Source organism: Marmota monax, unplaced genomic scaffold, assembly GCF_021218885.2.
Source record: "Marmota monax isolate L192 unplaced genomic scaffold, Marmota_monax_Labrador192_F-V1.1 WCK01_AAM20220418_F8-fsc00396, whole genome shotgun sequence".
NCBI classification, from domain to species: Eukaryota; Metazoa; Chordata; class Mammalia; order Rodentia; family Sciuridae; genus Marmota; species Marmota monax.
Window position 1 is genome coordinate 253,557 of NW_026694594.1, and position 22,973 is coordinate 276,529.

Below are 22,973 nucleotides of genomic sequence, written 5' to 3' on the forward strand. Positions count from 1 at the left end.
TGGGTTACACAAGACATAAAGGAGGAAATCAAAAAATTCTTAGAGATAAATGAAAATACAGACACAACATATCGGAATCTATGGGATACAATGAAAGCGGTTTTAAGAGGTTAACTCATCGCCTGGAGGTCATTCCTCAAAAAAAGGAAAAACCAACAAATAAATGAGCTCACACTTCATCTCAAAGTCCTAGAAAAGGAAGAGCAAAACAACAGCAAATGTAGCAGAAGGCAAGAAACAATTAAAATCAGAACGGAAATCAACGAAATGGGAACAAAAGAAACTATTGAAAAAATTAACAGAACTTAAAGTTGGTTCTTCGAAAAATTAAATAAGATCGACAGACCCTTAGCCATGCTGACGAAGAGAAGAAGAGAGAGAACTCAAATTACTAACATATGGGATGAAAAAGGCAGCATCACAACAGACACTTCAGAAATACAGAAGATAATTAGGAATTATTTTGAAAACCTATATTCCAATAAAATAGAAGATAGTGAAGACATCGATAAATTTCTTAAGTCATATGATTTGCCCAGACTGAGTCAGGAGGATACACACAATTTGAACAGACCAATATCAATGGATGAAATAGAAGAAGCAATCAAAAGACTACCAACCAAGAAAAGCCCAGGACCAGATGGGTATACAGCGGAGTTTTACAAAACCTTTAAAGAGGAACTAATACCAATACTTTTCAAGTTGTTTCAGGAAATAGAAAAAGAGGGAGCTCTGCCAACTTCATTCTATGAGGCCAACATCACCCTGATTCCGAAACCAGACAAAGACACCTCAAAGAAAGAAAACTACAGACCAATATCTCTAATGAACCTAGATGCAAAAATCCTCAATAAAATTCTGGTGAATCGGATACAAAAACACATCAAAAAAATTGTGCATCATGATCAAGTAGGATTCATCCCTGGGATGCAAGGATGGTTCAATATACAGAAATCAATAAATGTTATTCACCACATCAATAGACTTAAAGATAAGAACCATATGATCATCTCAATAGACGCAGAAAAAGCATTCGACAAAGTACAGCATCTCTTTATGTTCAAAACATTAGAAAAACTAGGGATAACAGGAACTTACCTCGACATTGTAAAAGCTATCTATGCTAAGGCTCAGGCCAGCATCATTCTGAATGGAGAATAATTGAAGGCATTCCCTCTAAAATCTGGAACAAGACAGGGATGCCCTCTATCACCATTTCTATTCAATATAGTTCTCGAAACACTGGCCAGAGCAATTAGACAGACGAAAGAAATTAAAGGCATAAAAATAGGAAAAGAAGAACTTAAATTATCACTATTTGCAGACAACATGATTCTATACCTAGCAGACCCAAAAGGGTCTACAAAGAAACTACTAGAACTAATAAATGAATTCAGCAAAGTGGCAGGATATAAAATCAACACGCATAAATCAAAGGCATTTCTGTATATCAGCGACAAAACTTCTGAAACAGAAATGAGGAAAAACACCCCATTCACAATATCCGCAAAAAAAATAAAATACTTGGGAATCAACCTAACAAAAGAGGTGAAAGATTTATACAATGAAAGCTACAGAACCCTAAAGAGAGAAATAGAAGAAGATCTTAGAAGATGGAAAAATATACCCTGTTCATGGATAGGCAGAACTAACATCATCAAAATGGCAATATTACCAAAAGTTCTCTATAGGTTTAATGCAAAACCAATCAAAATCCCAACGGCATTTCTTGTAGAAATAGATAAAGCAATCATGAAATTCATATGGAAAAATAAAAGACCCAGAATAGCAAAAGCAACTCTAAGCAGGAATTGTGAATCAGGCGGTATAGGGATACCAGATTTCAAACTATATTACAGAGCAATAGTAACAAAAACAGCATGATACTGGTACCAAAACAGGCGGGTGGACCAATGGTATAGAATAGAGGATGCAGAGACTAATCCACAAAGTTACAAGTATCTTATATTTGATAAAGTGGCTAAAAGCATGCAATGGAGGAAGGATAGCATCTTCAACAAACGGTGCTGGGAAAACTGGAAATCCATATGCAGCAAAATGAAACTGAATCCCCTCCTCTCGCCATGCACAAAAGTTAACTCAAAATGGATCAAGGAGCTTGATATCAAATCAGAGACTCTGCGTCTGATAGAAGAAAAAGTTGGCTCCGATCTACATATTGTGGGGTGGGGCTCCAAATTCCTTAATAGGACTCCCATAGCCCAAGAGTTAATAACAAGAATCAACAAATGGGACTTACTTAAACTAAAAAGTTTTTTCTCAGCAAGAGAAACAATAAGAGAGGTAAATAGGGAGCCTACATCATGGGAACAAATTTTTACTCCTCACACTTCAGATAGAGCCCTAATATCCAGAGTATACAAAGAACTCAAAAAATTAAACAATAAGATAACAAATAACCCAATCAACAAATGGGCCAAGGACCTGAATAGACACTTCTCAGAGGAGGACATACAATCAATCAACAAGTACATGAAAAAATGCTCACCATCTCTAGCAGTCAGAGAAATGCAAATCAAAACCACCCTAAGATACCATCTCACTCTAGTAAGATTGGCAGCCATTATGAAGTCAAACAACAACAAGTGCTGGTGAGGATGTGGGGAAAAGGGTACTCTTGTACATTGCTGGTGGGACTGCAAATTGGTGCAGCCAATTTGGAAAGCAGTATGGAGATTCCTGGGAAAGCTGGGAATGGAACCACCATTTGACCCAGCTGTTGCCCTTCTCGGACTATTCCCTGAAGACCTTAAAAGAGCGTACTATAGTGATACTGCCACATCGATGTTCATAGCAGCACAATTCACAATAGCTAGACTGTGGAACCAACCCAGATGCCCTTCAATAGATGAATGGATAAAAAAAATGTGGCATTTATATACAATGGAGTATTACGCAGCACTGAAAAATGACAAAATCATGGAATTTGCAGGGAAATGGATGGTACTAGAGCAGATTATGCTAAGTGAAGCTAGCCAATCCCTTAAAAACAAATGCCAAATGTCTTCTTTGCTATAATGAGAGCAACTAAGAACAGAGCAGGGAGGAATAGCACGAGGAAAAGATTAACATTAAACAGAGACACAAGGTGGGAGGTAAAGGGAGAGAAAAGGGAAATTGCATGGAAATGGAAGGAGACCCTCATTGTTATACAAAATTACATATAAGAGGTTATGAGGGGAATGGGAGAAAAAAACAAGGAGAGAAATGAATTACAGTAGATGGGGTAGAGAGAGAAGATGGGAGGGGAGGGGAGGGGGGATATTAGAGGATAGGAAAGGTAGTAGAATACAACAGTTACTAATATGGCATTATGTAAAAATGTGGATGTGTAACCGATGTGATTCTGCAATCTGTATATGGGGTAAAAATGGGAGTTCATAACCCACTTGAATCTAATGTATGAAATATGATATGTCAAGAGCTTTGTAATGTTTTGAACAACCAATAAAAAAAAAGAAAAATCCATATAGCCTCATGCATTTCTCACAGACAAAAGTGTGTGTCTGTGTGTGTGTGTGTGTGTAAATAAGAGGTACAAATCTATAATACATATACATAAAGCAGCTTCAGTATTATTTTTGTTTTCTTGGAAAAGCTTTGGTTTTGCCTGAAGTCTTTGAAATTGGTTCTTTTCAGATAGTTAATCACATTTTATGATGGTGTGGTGGCTTGGCAAATTTTCGGGTAGCTGTTACAAATTATATGTTTCATTTCAATTTTAAACCTAAAATAATATATGATTTCTTGAATCATTATTATTTTGCAACACTGTTTTCTAAAGATTTGTTCTTTTATAACTGTGTAGATACTTAATGCAATGATAAAACATTTTCAGTGTGTGAGGTAAGAAGATAAGTAGCAATAACACAGCCTTTTGCTCTCTGAACTTTGGTTGATTTAATGAAGTCACATTGTGTGCATAAATAAAACACTTAAAGTTATTGAAGATTTTCTAGACTTTTCCTATATTCTCTTTGGCAAAAAAATGTAGCAGTATTCATTAATGGGGGAGTTATCTTTCTCATATTTAATGAAATATTGCCCAAATTTAAAGCTTTTAAACTGTAGATATATTACAATAGTTAATCTCACTGCTCAATAATTCATACAAATAATACATTTATAAAACTGATTTGAAAACTCTTTGTGTCAATCTGATGATGATGACATTAAAAACAGATATGTGATTTAAGAGAATTCTCTTTCCTTAACACAGTGAAATTTAAAAATCCACTCAAATCCAGATGAAATATTTAGAATGTTAGAAGATAAAAAAAAAAGATCATTTGTTTTCTTACACTTGTACTCTGTCCAGTTCAAGTTTGGAAGCAAAAATGATAAATTATCCAGAAATTACTATATTGGGTCACAGAGTCTAACCCCAAATCACATCTGGCCTTTGTCTCAGTCATCATCCTTTGTTCACTGAACTAAATGACTTCCAGAAGCCAAGTCATTCCTCAATAGTAAATTAGGTACTTAGGAAGATGCACACATTGTTTAAAGTTCGTAGTAGAATCTCAGGCCCCGTGTGTGTACGGGTGTCGTACCTGGAGAACATTCAGAGCAAACTCCTCTCAAGTCTCTGCTCAGCCTCTCTAGGTCCTTACCAGATATCCTGTGCCCAACTTGGATTGCTGTTACTGTGCCAGACCTCAGGGATGTATACCCAAATTTGTTTTTTTAGTCCTATAACGTCGGGCAAATCTTATTAATCATAGGGTGCAGTCTCCACATCATGGTTTTGTGTCAGACCTGGGTGTAGTAGCATTTCTATCTCGAAGAACTTTTCCAAGTCCTGATTGTACACAAGATTTTGCAAAGTGGGTGTCTAGAAATAAAGAGCAGGATAACATACCTTTCAAAATGAAATATGCTTTTTGTGCTTCAGAACATTTGCCAATATATGCTTTTGGATGGCCACGGGAGGCTGTGCATTTAGATTAATAGAAGACATATTCCTTTAATCACTCAATTCCAGATGTTTATATATTTGTTGTCTTAGAAATCTCCAAAAGTGCGGTTTTAACAGAAACAATAGTTTGTAGTGAGGACCCTCATTTTTCTACATTGTTGTTCTCTATATGTCAAAGTTTAGTGGGTTTATGGAGAGCTCTATAAAAATTTTGACTGTAGTCTAATATGATGACCTGTTGTTAACTTTTAAATACTATTGTATTACTAAGTTTGAAAAATCACAATCTAATATTCTTATGGACTCTGTTTTTCTTGTTTCTTTCCACTTACATTTTTCCAACCTGTGATCATCCCAAAGTAGCTTAAACTCTACCTGACATTAATGGTTTTGATTCCAAAAATTCCTTTTCTTGTTTCTTCTTCTTCTCTTCCCTCTCTGTTCCTCTGCTTCTCTTTTTCCTCCATCTTTTAAAAAATTTTTTACTTTAATATTGGCAAGAGCAGTAAGTGAGTCATCTAGGCATGTGCAGATTACAAAGCTCCTAATGTTGTGCTTAGACAATACACTGAACTTCTAAGGGTTAGGCGAAAGTTATTTAAGATGTATAAAAATCAAAAATCACTAATCAATTCTATTTGGATGTGTGTCGGTGAAAACATCATATTAATATCAAAAAATAACTCTACCTACTGGATTTTATTCTTTGCCTTTTTTCTTAGACAGTAGTATAATGGTTTGATTAGCTCTTTTGCTAATTTTAACAAGCCATAGTAGTAAAATGAACCTTTTTTTCTGCCTTTTCTGATGTTGTTCTATTTGTTCTCCCTCAGATCTTTGCAATACAAAGGAGGAACCAGCTGATGCTGAATGAAAATATAAAGAACATATAACAGAGAACTGTTCTGGAACCCAGGCTGATCCCCTGACTTCTGACTTTACTGAACCACTGCAGTATTTGTTGGTGATAAAAAGCTACTTCTGGTTAAGTTATCATCATTAGTGCCTATTAAGCCAAGAAGAGAGGGAGGGCTGTGTTTTGTCCACTTCCTGAATGCTGCGGTCTTGGCATAAGATGGAAGATCACTGAGAGCCTGAGTCCCCAAACCTGTTTTACCCTTTTCAAAAAATGCTTTCTTTATGTTGCTTAACTGCTTGGCCCCCAGGGCATCCAGCTGTTGGTGCGTTGCTTGAGTAAAGTCCTGAAGGAGTGAGTGGAGCATAAGAAATCTTTTAATACATATTTTATATACTTCAGATCACTAATAGGAATTACACAAACAGATCAATTTGAATATCTATCCCTGGGGCTATATATCTGTTATGAATTTTTCTGGTTACAGCAGAGATCAAAAAACTAATACTGTGCTTTTAAACACACCTGACTGATCAAAAAGAAAAAAAAAGAAAAAAGGAAGTATTTTGCACTGGTTTTGTGTATTTTACTTTATTATTACTTTTTCCTTTTTGAATTCTTTTTATCAGCTTTATTGATATATAATTGCCAAATAAAAATAGTGTCTATTTAATGGGTAGCTGTGATGTTTTTGATGTATGCATATATTGTAAATGATCACTGCGATCAAATCAGCTAACATTAGCTTGTTTTTATATATTTTTTGCTTTTGTATATTGAAGTTAGATGAGAAAAATTAACCTTGGTTCTATGATTGTCATCAAAAGGTATCTGAAATCATTTAGAAAACAGAGAGAATAAATCATCTAAAAGGGAAAGAAGTGGTATTTAGAAGAAAAACTTGCCACGAATTCATTTTTTAAATAAAGCATGCCTCTTCTTATGGTATCATTTTGAAAGTGTTCAGATGTCAAAGCTGCTATAGTTAAATCTGATAAAAAAATAATGTGGTTACTTAAAAAGTGGTTCTTATTTTAATGCTTTTTGGACCATTGGAGAGATCCTGGTGCATTATTTTCATCTTTTCCAGAAACTTTATGGGTTATTTCATGAAATTTTTATATAAAGTTGCTGGGAATTCTTGACACTCTTCATTTTACATAGGAGAAAACTGTGACTCAGAGAGGCTTTGGCATTTGATCTTTGTCAGTGTTAGTAAACAGACCCAGGACTGAGGGAGCTCTTTTCACATCTTTTTTAGTTTGAAATTTATTAATCATTTAGTGTCTTTTTCTCTTTGATGTAGCAGAGCCACAGTGAACATAAAAAAGACACAGATTGATTCACAACAGTTTAGCCTAAGACTTTCTCCTTGGGTTTGATTGTGGATTATCTGTAGGTCTCTAAACTTTCTCCACATCCTCACTAAGTGAGCCCAAGTAGCTCATGAGATTGATGGGATTATTGAGGGGGTGCTTGCCAGTAAAGAGGAGTCCATGCTTTTCAGACTCTGCCACGTCTGCAGCCTTTCACAGTTTGGGAGGTTTGTTGGATACACCAAGCTAGGCCCAACCCTGCCACTCAAATTGGGAGCAAATTGTGTCAGATGCAAACTGTGAGAAGTGTGACCCTCAACAGCTAGAGGATAAAGGTAAGGAGGAGAGAAGTATACTAGCAGCTCATGCTCTCAAAAGAAATGCAAATTTCAATTAAAAAAAAAAGATGCTTATATGTTTAAAAACTGGGAATGCACAGGTATATAACAATAAAACACAAAATAAAATAAAACAAGAAATCTTTATGGTTTTTAAGTTTGACCTTACATAAAGGTTCTAGTAAAATATATTAACATATTGAATTGCTCATGGAATAGGATTAAAACTAATGACTATAGTTTTGTGCATTTTGCATAGTTCATCAAACATCAGTGACTCTTTGGATTCAACCATCTTATCCCTTCTGCTACACATTCTTATATTACAAAAGTTCTAGCCCTTTAAAATTTTTCTCTTTTTAAATATTTGAAATAATAAGAGACAAAATGAAAGAAAATAAAAATGATTTACAAATCCAAATGTATTATTATTTTCAAGGGTTTTTCCAAGAGTAGAAGTAAAAAGGAGATTTTCTCTCTGTCATATTCATATTTGTGCACAATATTCAAATAAAAACATTACAGCTACCATTTTTAAGAATAATATAGAAACAAGGTAAGCGGTGAAGAAAATGAAAAGCTGTGTCCTCTATGAAAACAATACTCTTCTCTCAAAAGAGAAAATCTAAGCAGAAACTCTCTGCTAGTCGAAACCATGAGGCCCATTAGCTCTGCCTCTTTCTATCTCAGGGACTTTGGCAAGTCAACCTCTTTGAGCCTTAGGCAGGTAGTACATTGAGAGTTGAGAGTGGGAGATGAATACTTTTGCTTGGTTCTATTATTATTCTTTATCAATAGATATTTTGACTTCCAAATGCCAATGACCAGAAACGCTACAGAAAAAGGTCCACTGTCAACAAGATTTTTAACATCTTGACAACTAGCAATAGTATTCTTGTTTCTTAATAATGCAACTTCTTGCTCCTTTTATATAACTCAGTAAGAGAAGTTGGAGGTTTTTCTTGGCACTTTCGAACAAGCGAGTCCCAAAAGTCCCCAGGTGAGAAGAGTTCAAAGAAAACTGCCCACCCTTGAATGCTGTGCCAGGAAGGCAGCAAATGGCTACAGTTCTCTTGCACGTGCTCTCACGCCCACAACTGTGCCTGCATGGTCTGTGGTCCCCTAAGAGGGCTTTGCTTTTTGGACCACTGGAGAGATCCTGCTGCATTATTCACTCCACTATTTGGCATAATATGAAATTTTGATGCAAGTTCTTTTCCACAATCCAGACTCCAAATGTCAGAGATTTCCCATGGGCATCCCACTTAGTCGCTGTTTGTATTCCAAATAGCGAAATTATTTTAGTACAAACATGAGACACATTCTTTTGATGTGTGTGTGTAGCACATAAAAACATAAGTGAATGGTCATTTTTTTTAAAGAAAGCAACTACAATAAAAGAACATTAAAGTCAGATTAGTCTTATTAAACAAGACTACCGAGGAAATTCTTAAACAGCTGCTCATTCCTAGGTCCCTGGACATGCATGCATTCTCTAATGGTTCCGGACACGCCACTTTGATTGCACTTGACCTGGCACTGCTGACTCAGTCCTGTGCTGGTTGCACATGGTTAGAGGAATGTTAATTATTGGCTGCAATCTTCACAGCATCCTGGGAAAAATAACAAAGGTAACTACTCTCATTTGAGAAATGTAGACACATTTAGAGACATAAGTGCTGCGCTCACAAGTATGGGCATTTTGTGGGCACATATTTGGACAGGAATGTGGATCCTCCCATCTTATCCCTAAATGGGCAATTGAAACATAGATTCCCTGAACCCAGAGTGCGCTATGGTTGATTCATGCCTTTGTGCAGAAGTGAATTTAGCAAGCATCCATTCTTCTCCCAGGTAAGGAGTCTGGGCTTGAAAGGCCTAACTCATAAACCTAGTTTATCACAGATAGTAAAAGTTTATTTTTTGAGGTGGGGGAGGGGGCTGGGGACTGAACCCAGAGGCACTCAACAACTGAGCTACATCCCTAGCCCTTTTTTGGGGGGGAGTATATTATTTAGAGACAGGGTCTCATTGAGTTGCTCAAAGCCTCACTAAATTGCTGAGGCTGGCTTTGAACTCACAATCCCCCTGCCTCGGCCTCTTGAGCCACTGGTATTATAGGCACGCGCCACCACACCTGGTTAATAGTAAAGCTTTAATGGAAGGGCAAAAGAAACAAAGTTCTGAATTTTTGTGTTAAGAAGAGCTGTTCCTTAAAAAATGTTAATAACTTTTTCTGCTTTTGGTTGACAACAAAATCTATTGATCCTTTTTCTCCTGTTTTGTCAGAATCTGCCACGTGGATAAAATTCTACCTCTGTAGCTTACAGGTATTGAAATACAGTTCCCTGTGTGTGCACTCCACTTCGAGGGAATGGCTGATTCTATCCTTGTCATTCTAAAGTTTTTAGCTTTCTTTAAGACATGATAAATTGGGGAACAAAAAGAATTTCCTCTTCACGACAGTAGTACTTTTGAGAGGCTGAACATGTACCTCCGACTCAAGGCTGAGTTATAAGAACAATAGAAATGGAAGGAAAGAGGTTTTAATTTCCCAGTGCTGAAGACAGTTTGTCAGGATGAGAGACAGACACAAAGAACATGTACAGACTTGCACTTCCATTAGGGGATGAAGAGGGCAAGCCCTCCATCCATGTTGCCTTCAAAGCATTGCCCAGAATGCAAAATGACATGGTTTTTCTGGAATAGAATTCTGTTTGAAAGGCCAAGAAAAGGTGATAGGTTTTTAATGCACATTTGGGTGCCTTCAAGTTCTCCTTCTCTAACTGAAACTGAGATGTTCCTGAAAAGCTGCTATAGGTGGGGGGAAGAAAAGAAATATGGTTAAAATTCCCTATGTCTTTCTTTGGCCCATATTGTATAATCAAAAATGACTTCAGAACAGAAACAGATCATAGCGTTATGGGGTGTGGCATACAGAGACTGCAGAGAAATAGCAAAGATCATTGTCACTCCCTGAGTAAGAAATGAATCACTTCCTTCACAATAGTCCCTGCTGCCTGCTCCTTCGTAGAAGTCAATTCGTCTTTCTAGAACCACATACATCTTCCCCAAATTGCTCTAATATTAGTGCTATTCTCAAAATTCTTTGGATCGATTCTTGTTAACAGGTCATTCAAATTCAGTACTACTATTTTTCTCACTTTCCTTCCTCTTTGTTAAATTGATTTGCTCCAACAAATCTCACTTAGAATATTAAAAAAAAAAGATTCACGAGAGCTTGACATAAGTTTTATCATTTTCCTGGGAAGCTCTGTCCAGTCTTTCAAAGTTCTTTCAGTCCTCAAGGTCTAACTCAATTCCTACATCTTCTGAGTCCTACACTTCACTCATAATCTTGCATGAAATTATTATGCTTATGGCATCAGGACTGACCACATAGCTCTATGACCTGTGCAGTGACTTGGGGTCCATGATCAGAAAGGCCCCACTTGGTATAATGCTAATGCTACTGTCCTGAAATACTAATAAGGGCCAGCGTTTTCAATTTGTACTATATCTGTAAACTATATAGTTAGACCATTTCCCAGGACTAAAGTTATCAATTTTGTATCTATGCCCTAGTACTTATTATCTACACTATTGTTTTGATGTTTTTTTTTGTGTGTGTGTGTGTGGCATATCTACCCCTACTAGAGAGGAAGCTCTAGAAAGTCATAGATCTCATTTGCTGAGTTTCCACAATTGCATGGAAGAGCAGCTCATGAAGTAAAGACATTGATGAAAAGGCAAGAGTACCACTCAAGAATTTTTCAGGGAAGAACCCCACATCTACTGAGAATAACCATGCGAATATTTGTGTCCCCACAAAATTCACATGTTGTGATCTCATATCCAATATGTTGGTATTAAGAAGCATGACTTCTGGGAGGTGACTAAGCCATGAGCAGGGAGCCTTTGTGAATGAAATTAGTTTCTTTATAAAAGATGCCTGAGGGATCTTGTTTGCTCCCCACCTAGTGAGGACACATAGAAGGTATGATCTATGAGAAATGGGCCCTTACCAGAGACCAGATATTGGCAACTTGAACTTGGTCTTCCCAGCCTCCAGAACCTCCATAACACAATGACAACTCATAAAATTCTATTTGTAGTATTTTCGTTGTTTCTAAGTCTATGGGCTTTGTTACATCAGGCAGAATGGACTAACGTAAATACTAAATGATCTAAAAAGTTGTGCCCATTTAGTATGCACCAGTCGCTATGTTTTGTGCTAAACAAGCAAATCTAAGTTAGTCCTCACAACATGAGGAATAGGTACTATTATGACTTTATTTTCCAGATGAAGAAACTAAGGCTTAGAGATGAGGATGTCCAAAATCACACACTAAATGACAGAACCAGGAGTTGGTGTCGGGTCTATCTGCTATAAAATCAGTGAGTCTAAAGTTCTTAACTGAGAGAAATATGAAATTTTCATGCAATAATAAACGTAAAGAAGTTATTACTGGAATTGAGGCCAAGGCAGTCAAATTATTCTCTCTCACAGTCTCAACCTTGAGTTTATAAAATCTGCCTGTGTATACACAGACTTTGAGTTGTCAGACCAGTTTCCAATAAAACATATTTTTTAAACATTTTACTAAATCTTCCTTCAGCCCCTTAAGCCATTCCTTCAACAAAAATACTATATTTGTACTTTCAAGTTATTTCTAACTCATAAAATTCTATATGTAGAAAAAAATATTTTGGAGACTAAGGAAGACAGAAAGTGTGAGGAGAAGGGAATATTATGGAATCAAATGAGTAAGGGGATAGTGTTGGAAGTCAAATCTGTGTCAGTTTTCCATGCCAGGGCTCTGGTCCATCTCTTTTCCAGAGTACACCTACATGGAAAATTTAGAGAGACGGACGACCAAGGATTATTGTGAAAGGATGTCTTATTGAGTTTAGTTTATCATAAATTGTTACTCATTTATTGTTAAAACTAAGTTTCATTTCCATCGCAGGCTTTCTTTTTTTATTTCTGAATTCAAATATGTACTATTGATGAGATATATACAGTACTTCGAATACATTACTGTAAGAATTTGCATTACATGCCTCAAGACAGTTCCAAATACAGATCAAACATATGCCATAAGTCACCATAAGTCACCACTTAGCCATGAGGGGTCTGTTCCAAGACCACCAACAGATTCCTGAAAGCACAGATATTACTGAACCCTGCAGAAACCTATTGTTTCCTATGCATGCATGTGTGGGATAATGTTTGATTTATGATTTAGGTGCAGAAAGAGATCAGTGACAATAACTAATATTAAAACAGAACAATTCGAACACTATACTATAAAGAAAATTATGTGAATATGGTTTCTCTCTCACCCCAAATATCTTATTGTACTGTACTTCTCCTTCTTGTGAGATGTGAGATGGTAAAAATGTCTATATGATGAGATGAAGTGGGGTGAGTGACACAGGTATCATGACAGTTCTGGGCTGCTATGTGAGGGTTACTTGAGCTTAAGTCCTGCTACCCTGTGGTGTCTACCTGATAACCAAGATAGTTTCTAAGTGAAATGCCAAGGCTATCTACTACTACTCAGTATGGCTCATAATTTAAAACTTACAAATTATTTATTTCTGGAGTTTTCCATTTAATATTTTTTGGTCCACAGTTGATTGGGGGTAACTGAAACCATGGAAAGCAAAATGGTGGAGGGGGATCTGCTGTATTGTCTTGAACAAATAAGAAAAAATTCAATTCAAGCCACATTGGGTGTATCCTTCAGGATTTTAGGCTAATTAAGTGTTCAGAAGTTCAGATCTTCTCCTAGTGGTCACCCACCCCAGTGTTTTCAGGAGAAGATAATGCTTTTGTTCCCTTATTCTGGAGGAACCATTACTGCCACATCCAGAGCTTTCTGGAGTTGGAGTTACTGCCAACATTTTAAAAAATCCTCAGTTGAATTATTTACCTGCCCTTCCAAGGAACATAATATGAAGAAAAGAGAGGTGTGGTTATCTCGTTGAACACATATACTGATAGAGCACTTGTCCACTTTTGCAACATTGCTCCAAGCTTTCTGGATGTATACTTATTCTCCATCCATGAAATCCAGTTTCTTTGAGATAGTGATCTCTAGATAACTTTCAGGACAAGATGCTTTAATGACTATGCTCTCATTTGGTTTCTATTGAGTACATTTTTAATCCTGATTTTTGAGACTTATACATAAGTATATAATAACTAACAGTGTGTAATACAGGGATGGAATTCATACATCAAATAAGTTCTGTGTTTTTATGCAATGTGGAATTTATTAAAAGCATCAAATCTCTTTCTTTCCAAAATCTTGCATTAGATAGTTTATAGTTTTACTGGCTCACCAATTATTTTGAAAACAAAAACAAAAACAAAAACTGACTTGTTTTAGTATAATGCTGATATGTGCCTGGACTTCAACTTGAGGTGTAGTGAACAGGTCATAGGCACTTAGTAAAAACTTCCACGTTAGAAACAGTTATAATCATTGTTTTCATCAATGTCAAACCAACAGTAACCACATTTTAAGATGACAATAAGTTCAGAGACAAGTTTTCCAAACAGACCATTCACCTATCACCTTGCTGATACATCATTTGAAGAAAGTGTGTTGTAACAAATGAGAATAAAATCTGGCTTCTTTAGACAGAACTGAAAAAATTAAAAACAACAAAACTGAAGATTGTAAGAAGCGCACAGATAAAGAAATAAGAGAACTCTCATTTTATTTAAACATCCATCCACTACTCTAGATACTGCAGATATTACTTAATTCAGTCTTACGCTTAACTAAATGGAAAGAATTCCCACTTCTCTATGTAGATACAGGTACAGAGGCTGAAGTTAATTTTTTTTCTTTTTCTTTTGCATAGTATGGTAAATCTAATTCCAAAGCTTAAATTCTTTTTGCCACACCATAGCAAGAACCCTTCTGATTTTAAAATCATTTCAGATTTTTCAGCATATTGTTGCTTACCTTCCTAAGTAAACAAGAAGTGTGATATTCTGCATGTGTTAATCCCTGTGTGTAAATAATGAAAGGTATTTACTTACTTCCCTCTACATTATTTAATAGAAAGTGCTGTATTCATAGACAAGATATAATGAAGGATAGCTCCTAGCAAGGACTCAGACCAAAATTTCCTTCCACTTTCATATTCTTCATCGACAGCTCTATTTAAATTGAAGTTGTCACCCTATCATACAGGGAATTGGTTTGTGCCATGAAGAAAAATAAATCGACCATATTAAAAGAAAGGTTAATAGTTAACCTTCACTAAGCCCAACTTTTTCACCTGGTTTATTATCACCCTTGAAAGTGGACCATGCTATCAATTTCAAATATCAAGGCATAACACGCAGTCTGTATGGAACCGGAAAGAGAAAGCAGAGGAGGTAAGAGCTCTACGATTAGGACAAACCACCATTTTGGTCATGTGTGGAAAAGACCAAGGTCATGCTGGTGCTAGGTGTTGAGATAGCATATTGGTGTCTCCCAAGATTCAGGCTGAAGTTTCACCTTGTGCTCCCTCCCTGGTGTCAGACCTGTACTCCTGTGGCAGCCCTTGCTGGCACTGCAGAATTGAACAGGTGCTGGCTTCAGGGGAAACTTAATGATTATTCTCTTCAAATGAGAAAAATAGTCTCTTAAAATGCCTAAGATTTGAAAAAAAAATCAAGTTGAATGAAGTTTATAAAATATTTTCTCTCCTTGCTCATTAATTTCAGACTTGAAGAAAAATCTCTTTACAAAGGGTTTTAATTTTTCCCCTATGCCCCAGCTTACTCGTCAGTCTTCTTTTACAGACTTATTCTCATCCCCCTTTTTATTGCTTTTATTTCTGCACAGGTCTGTATTCGTCATGCCAAAAAGTAGTTTCTCCGTGTGCCACCTGCCTGTTCTGTAGCACATTGCTTTCACTATACCCAGGCCAAGGCTGTGATGGATTTCTCTCTGTGTGTAGGAAGATTGGAGGCATAGAAAGTAATGTTGAAAGGGTCAAAGTTGTTGGAGTGAATTGGAGAAGGTGGCCCTGGAAGTGGTCTGAAAAGCCAGCAGATAATGTCGTTGCACAGGTGTGAAGAAATAGGGCCTTCTGACACACAAAGGTAGGCTAGAAAATTTCCCCATCATTATTTTGCATGTGTTTAGTGCTAAGAATTTACATTCTAAGTGGATAAGGTTGTCATAGTTACACAGTATCTGAGGACTGCAGGCTTGTTGGGTGAATGAATGAATGAGAAAGCTGTATCAATTCCACACATAAATGCATGCTTCTACAGATAGCACTGAAGGAGAATCCTAATTATTGCAAAAGAAAGCTCAAGAAACCAGAGCAATAAAGAAGACCAGACATTTACTAAGTGCCTACTGTGTGCCTGGTACCATGCCAGGTACTTTGCATGTACTACTTACACTATGCACTGCATGGCCAAGTTTTGGTCAAGGGCAGACTTCATATATGACAGTGGTCCCATAATCTTAAAATGGAGCTGAAAAATTTCTATGACTTAGTGACATTGTAGCTATTGCAATGTCATAGCACAATGCTTCACTTACCTGTTGGTGGTGATACTGGTATAAACAAATCTATTGTGTTGCTGGTCATATAAAAGTATAACATGCAGTTATGCACAGTACATAATATTTGTAAATGATAATAAACAACTATGTACTAGCTTATATATTTACTCTACTACAATTTTTATTACTGAGTGTACTCTATTAAAAAGAAAAGTTTACTGTGAAAGAATATGCCATGTCACAATGGCAGTAGTCTAATATATCTCATCTTTACGTATCTCTTGATTGTATCAAAATGCCCCAATGAGTGGTCACATTATACCAACTAGGCTTGGGTGAGTCCACTCTACAATGTTTGCGCAAGGACAGAATCTACCAAGGATACCCTTCTTAGAATGTATTTCTGTTGTTAAGTGATGCATGTATTCTATATTTAAATACCATTGACCATCCTACCCTATTTTGTGGTAGCCTCAAAAATGGCTCCCAGTGATCTCCACCAGCTGGTATCTGTAACTTTTTGTAATTCCTTTCACAGTGAATAGGGCTGACTTGTGGAACAAGTAGGATATTGTGGAAATGATGAGGTATGGCCTCTGATCATAAAAGCAATTATGCCTTTCACTTTGCTTTTTTTTTTTTTTTTTTGGCTAACTCTATCAAAAAGAAGCTTGTTGCTCTGTCCTTAGGAAAGTCCAACAATTCAATGAAGAGAACCACATGTGAAGAACCAAGGCCTTCTATTAGAAAAACTGCACTAACTTTTTAAACATGTGAATAATACACCTGAAAGCAAGCCATCTGGTGCCAATTAACACTCAGATGATTTCATCTCTAGTCAGTGTCCTTACTACAAGGTCAAAGAGACCTGACTGGTAGACCTAGTTCTAGTTGATCCAGGACCATCCAACCAAACCACTGCCAGATTCCTGACTCCTAGAAACTAAGCAGAATAATAAATCAGTATTATTTTAAGCCACTATATTTTGGACCATTTGTTACATGTGAATAGATGGTTATTCTAAATCTTATATTACCCTCATTTTATAGAGGAAGCAATAAAATTTATGAGAGATACAGGTGCAAAATATGAATGGCTTCCCTTTATTGGGCACCTACCAGGGAGGGTTTAGACTACAGAGGATACATAAAGCAGGGCACAAGAATCAAGGAGGATTGCAGTCATTAGTGGATAAGAAGAGTTCATTCATTCATTTCTTAACAAATAATTCTTAAGCATGTACTATGTGCCAGTCATTGTGCAGGGCTATAAAGATACATCTGTAACCAACAAAAACAGAATTCACTGCCTCTTTGGAGCTTACAATCTAATGAAGGTTGATTGATAACACAGGAAAAGTCTGAAATATAATGGAAACTGAAGGAGAAGTACATACAGGGAAGAGCAAAACCATAAGACATTCAACTCTTTCTTCCTTCCAGCACAATGCATCCTTATATGAGGTGCCTGAATGCAGTGCTCTGTCCTGAGAGATGAAACTTTGTGACAAGGATCATTTTTCTCTTTTGTACCCTCATGTGTCCCACATGCCTGGAGTTCAACCTGGAACAAAATCTGCATGTAGTAAATATTTATTGCATTGGCTTAAATTCTCAGGAGAATGAGATTTTTTAGTGGATTTAGCTGCCTAAAATGTTCAGCATTGCTCAGTTGTTTTAAGATGGGCATGTTACTTAAGATAGAGAAAATTATGCCAGTGTAATTTGTTTTCTAATATCAATAGAACAACACTTGTAATAAACATGATTTTCTTCTCAACAGTCATTCTAGAAATTCATTTATGTATGTAAGATCTTACATCCCCAAACCAATGTACTAAAAAACAATAAAGACTCCTCCTAAAATCAAAATTTGAGGTATGGTTATGAGATCCCCAAACAGATGTCCATGAACCAAAGAACAATCAGTCTCATCATCTACATGTACATAAAAACAGTATGCTTCATCTGTTCAATTCTACCCATGATCTGTGGTGGCTACAAGGGAGCATATACAGTCCAATTATGAGAAGATTAGAAGTTTAACACTTCATGACCCTGTGGTCATGTTTGGGAGCATATGCAAGTCGTTTTTAAAGCTCATGGTTGCAGAATGTCAATTCTAAAATTATGGGAGGGAGAAATCAAACAGTCATTAATTGTTGATTGCAAGCATTCATTATATTATAAAATGTTAATACTAATGAGAACTTCAAATACAGGAATTCAATCCCTGGTCACCAAAGAGAAACTTAGACAGGTGAATTAATTGTCTCAGACACACTAGCCTGAGTGCTCATGCTCAACCTTAAAATGAACCCTTTCAGTGCTTTTTCTTTTATGCGTATGTTTCTTTTAATAATCTAGATACTGTCACCTATTATTTCAGTCAACTTTTGCTTCTGTGACCAAAAGACCGGAAGAGAACAATTTTAGAGAAGGAAAAGTTTATTTGGGGCTCACAGCTTAAGAAGTCTCAGTCCATAGAGGACTGACGCCATTGCTCTAGGACTGAGGACAAGCAGAACATCATGGCAAAAAAGAATGGAGGAGGAAAACAGCTTAGGACATAGAACCAGGAGAGAGAGAGAGAGAGAGAGAGAGAGAGAGAGAGAGAGAGAGAGAGAGAACAGGATCAGGGACAAATATACATCTCAAATTCATGGCTCCAATGACCTACCTTGTCCAGCTACACCCAACCTGCCTATAGTTAGGACCCAGTTAACCAGTTAATCCAGTTAAGTGGATTAGGTTAAGGCTTTCATAACCCAATCAATTCACCTCTGAAATTTCTTGTATTATCTTACACCTGAGCTTTTGGAAGACAACTCTTACCTAAACCATAACAACTATTATAGAGCACGGGAATTTGGCTGATCATTTCCAATGGGACTGTAATTTAGATGGCACTGAAGGCCATATTCCATAGCAATTTAGAACATAGGTTCTATAATCTTACAATCAGGTCTTAAATAATTAACTCATCATTTTCCAGTTGCAAAAATCTATTGGGCAATTTGGGCAAATTGTTTAATCTCCCTAAGTCTCAGTTTACTATCTATAAACACAGAGATAAAAATAATCTCCATAAACAATACATATTTCATTTTTTTGTGAAGATGAAGCAAGATATCATAGAATAACTTCTTAGCACCTGTAAAGTAGTTATTATATTAAAATATTGTTATTGTCATCATGATTCCCATTAGCAATAGAATGTCCTGAAAACTGAGAATTAAGATAAGGTGCTCATCATGAATTTTCAATTGAACAAAAAGACAAAACACAGTGTAGACCAATTACTAGCCCTGGGAGTTTAGCATCCTTTGGCTTCTTTCCCAAGCCACTGGAAATAATCTAAATGACAACAAAGTGCTTGTTAGTGCAACATTAAGTCAGTCCCTAAGCCCCCTTTGGTCCTCACTTTGTTTCCTCAAAAGTAAAAATCCCAAGTGATGTTCACAGCCAGGAGATCAGAAGAATTGATTGGGTGTCTAGTCAGTGATATTTTATTTTATTGCTCAAATAGAGAATTGTGTTCATGGGGGACAGGCCCTCCTCACTTTCTGAGTTTAGGAGCAAAGGGCATGAATCTAGTTCTCAGAAGAAGGCAACAGGACTTCAAGCCCACAATGGCCCATGCAATTCAATCCACAGAGGCTGATTGGAAGTAGGAGATCCCCAGAATGTGAGGCCATGATGGGATTTGAGCAGGAATATATGGTATATGCACTGTTGGAGGGAGATAGGGTTCTTAGACTTTGAAATGCAGGTAAGGCCATAACCTTTTATTAGAATGAGGCATCAATGAGATTAGAAAATCTTCAGCCCAGGAAACAACATGAGAGTGGATTTAACCATAGCAACCACAAACGAAATCCCTGGAAATCAGCATGGAAAAACTTTCCTTCCTTTAGATAGGATTGATTCAGAAACCTGATTAGATGCATGGGTGTGTGGCTGTAATGGGGTTTGTATATGCACTAATGTGGTGATATACTGAACTCTGTATTTTTTTTGGAAGAGAATTTGCTTGTCCAGCTCTATGAATAGAGCAAAAAAGAGGGCAGTGAAGAGGAAGAGTTTTTGTTTTGTTTTGTTTTATTCTTGGGTATATAATGCATGACGAAAAGCTCAATATTCCCATATATCCATTATAAAAAGCAAGACTCATTTGCTTACCATAGGTCATATGGGTTCTCAAATATGTGTCAGTTACAGATCTTTAAAGATGTGCTTGCATGTGTGAGTGAAGAGGTTTACCACTAAATAGTTTCATCTTTAAATTGTATCAGAGTGAGGAATATATGCTTGTGGTTGGCAGAACAACAAATTCCCCAAAATGTCCATGTCCTCTTCCTTGCAACTTGTGATTATGTTACGTTATATGTCAGATGGAAATGAAAGTTGTAGATGAAATTAAATGTATTAACCTGCTGATTTATATAAGGAGATTGTCTTAGACTATCTAGGTGAGTCCAGTGTATTAAAATTTCCTCAAATGAATAATACAGAGGATTCAGAGTCAAAACCATGTGATGTGTGTAACACATGATTAGCTATCACTGGCTTTAAAGATGGAAGGAGGCCAAGGGCCAAAGAATAAGCAGCAGCTTCTAGAAGCTGAAAAATGGGTTTTCTGTCCCTCAAAATCTTCAGAAAGGAATGAAGTCCTGCTGACACCTTGATTGAAGCCCAGTACCACCTGTTCCAGACTTCTAGAACTATAAGATAATATATTTGTATTACTTAAACCACTGTTTGTGGTAATTTTTTATGATGGCAATAGAAAATGAATAGGATAGTCTATGTATTTTCCAATTGTCTGAAAAGAAAAATAATTTCAAAAACCGAAAAATTCAGGAGATGCTTGAAATAAGAGTCTGAGGAGTTCCAGGTGAGAACTGGATCACAGAATACTCCAGTCAAGGGCATTATAAATAATACTTATGTTACCTCCTGGGTACCCTCTGAAGCCTTGTGGAGCAGCATACCATGCCATATATTTCCTAGGCAGCAACATTTAGAGCAATCATTTCCATTTAAATGCTACTTTCTACAACCATTTGTTTCTTTTTTCTTTCTTTAATGCGTTTTAATTAAAGGTAAGAAGAGAATAAAAAGGAGATGGGGGAACTAACGCAGCTATAATGTGTGGGTGTAAGATATTGAAGTCTGCAGCCTTATGCTCAGTTTGAAGGTAGAAAAACAGTGATTATAGTTATATATTCTAAATGAGATTCTATATAAGTCCTGGCTTTGAACATGAGATTTGATGTAAGTCAAAAAAGACCCTGATTATTCCTGAATGCACACTGGTTTTTCTTGATGTTTAAATAATTTTAGCGATGGAAGTCTAAGTTGTTAAGTGCTCACTTACAACTTCAAAATATAAATCATTGCACCAATAATTGTTGGGTAAATGCTTGCAATTGTTAATATTAGCACCAATTTTGAATGTAATATTTTAGTGCACAGAATTACTTGTCTTCACCAAACAGAGAGAAAAAAAAATATAGAAATCAAACAGTCATTGTGAAAATTTAAAACTGCACAAAGGAGAGTCAATTTTCCACCAGGAGATGATCACATCTGTGGCTTTTCTGACAGGGGGAAAAAAAAAGTTAATGTTGTCTTCCTTCAGGAGCTCTCCCTTGTATTTAGACCAGCTGGAATGTGCTCAAAGAAAAGCAAACACATTTTAACATTAGCATAAGCAAAACAAATCTTTCTCAAAAAATTCTATCCTAAAAGGTCTGAGTCACCCACTGTTTTAGTATTTGTTGGTGTCTTCAGTTACCACAGGTGATCAGCAAACCTGTTAGACGCATCAATCGTGAGGTGTGGAAGTCAATAGCAAAGGAAAATCAACAATATCTTGTTTTCTCCATCACTAGACTAAAGGAAAAAGACTATTTGCGGGAATCGAAGTAACTAATGTTGTGCATTATTGTCATGCATTATTAATAGTCATAATTTTCTTGCCATGTAACTAGTAGCTAGCCTGGTATTTTAAAATATAATGTCTCACTGCTCCCTATCCACCCCATTCATGATTCTCCTATTTCCTGATGTTCCATTCCTTTTTCTACTATAAACTCTATTTAAGCTTTTCAATGTCATTATGGAAATTAATGTCATACTGAAAAGAGTCAAAGGAGCTGTTTTTTATTTATACAATAAATATGTACATACATAAAGATGAGGCAAACATTCTTAATTCATTTAAATTATTTAGTGGTCAAAATGGGAACCACTACAAGAACTTAGTATAAGAAGGCAGTTACTGAAAGTTAGAGAAATCTGGATTGCAATCTTGCTCTCTTCCTAACTAGATTCAAGGTCTAGGGAAAGTTGCTTATTGTATATGAAACTGATTGCGTTTGAGTATTTTCTTTAACAAAAGATTAAAATCACAGTCTACCTCACAAATTTGTTGTGAGTACCATAGTGTTATGGTTTGAATGCGAGGTTTCCCCCAAAAGCTCATTTGTGAGACAATCCAAGAAGATTCAGAGGAGAAATTATTGTGTTGTGAGAATCTTAATCCAATCAGCGAATTAATCCCCTGATAGCCATTAACTGAGTGATAACTGAAGTGATAGGGTGTGGCTGGAGGAGGCAGGATTTCGGGTGTGGCTTTGGGGTATTTGTTTGTATCTAGCAAGTGAAGACCTCTCTCTGCTCTCTGATCATCATGTGAGCTGGTTCCCTCTGTCATACTCTTCCGCCATGATGTCCTGCATCACCTTGAGCCTCAAGGAATGGAGCCTGCTGCCTATGGATTGAGACCTGTGATACCGTGAGCCCTTAAATAAACATTTCCTCCTCCACAGTTGTTCTGGTTGGATCTTTAAGTCACAGCAGTAAAAAAGCAGAATAAAACACATAGGCTAGACTAACTATGACACAGTGTATTGCCTATCCTCAAGCATCTTACCTCTGGCCCTGTTCTTTCCCACTGTATTTCTGATTTGGTCCAAGTACTTTGAA

General features: G+C 36.6%; 1 long non-coding RNA gene across 1 annotated transcript; it reads left to right on the forward strand.

Moving 5' to 3' along the window:
* Positions 1-14,739: 14,739 nt before the first annotated feature.
* On the forward strand, positions 14,740-17,762 carry LOC124077589 (uncharacterized). The gene is made up of 3 exons (XR_006846669.1): positions 14,740-14,851; positions 15,306-15,565; positions 17,424-17,762. It is a non-coding gene; the product is annotated as an uncharacterized LOC124077589 (long non-coding RNA).
* Positions 17,763-22,973: the final 5,211 nt, after the last annotated feature.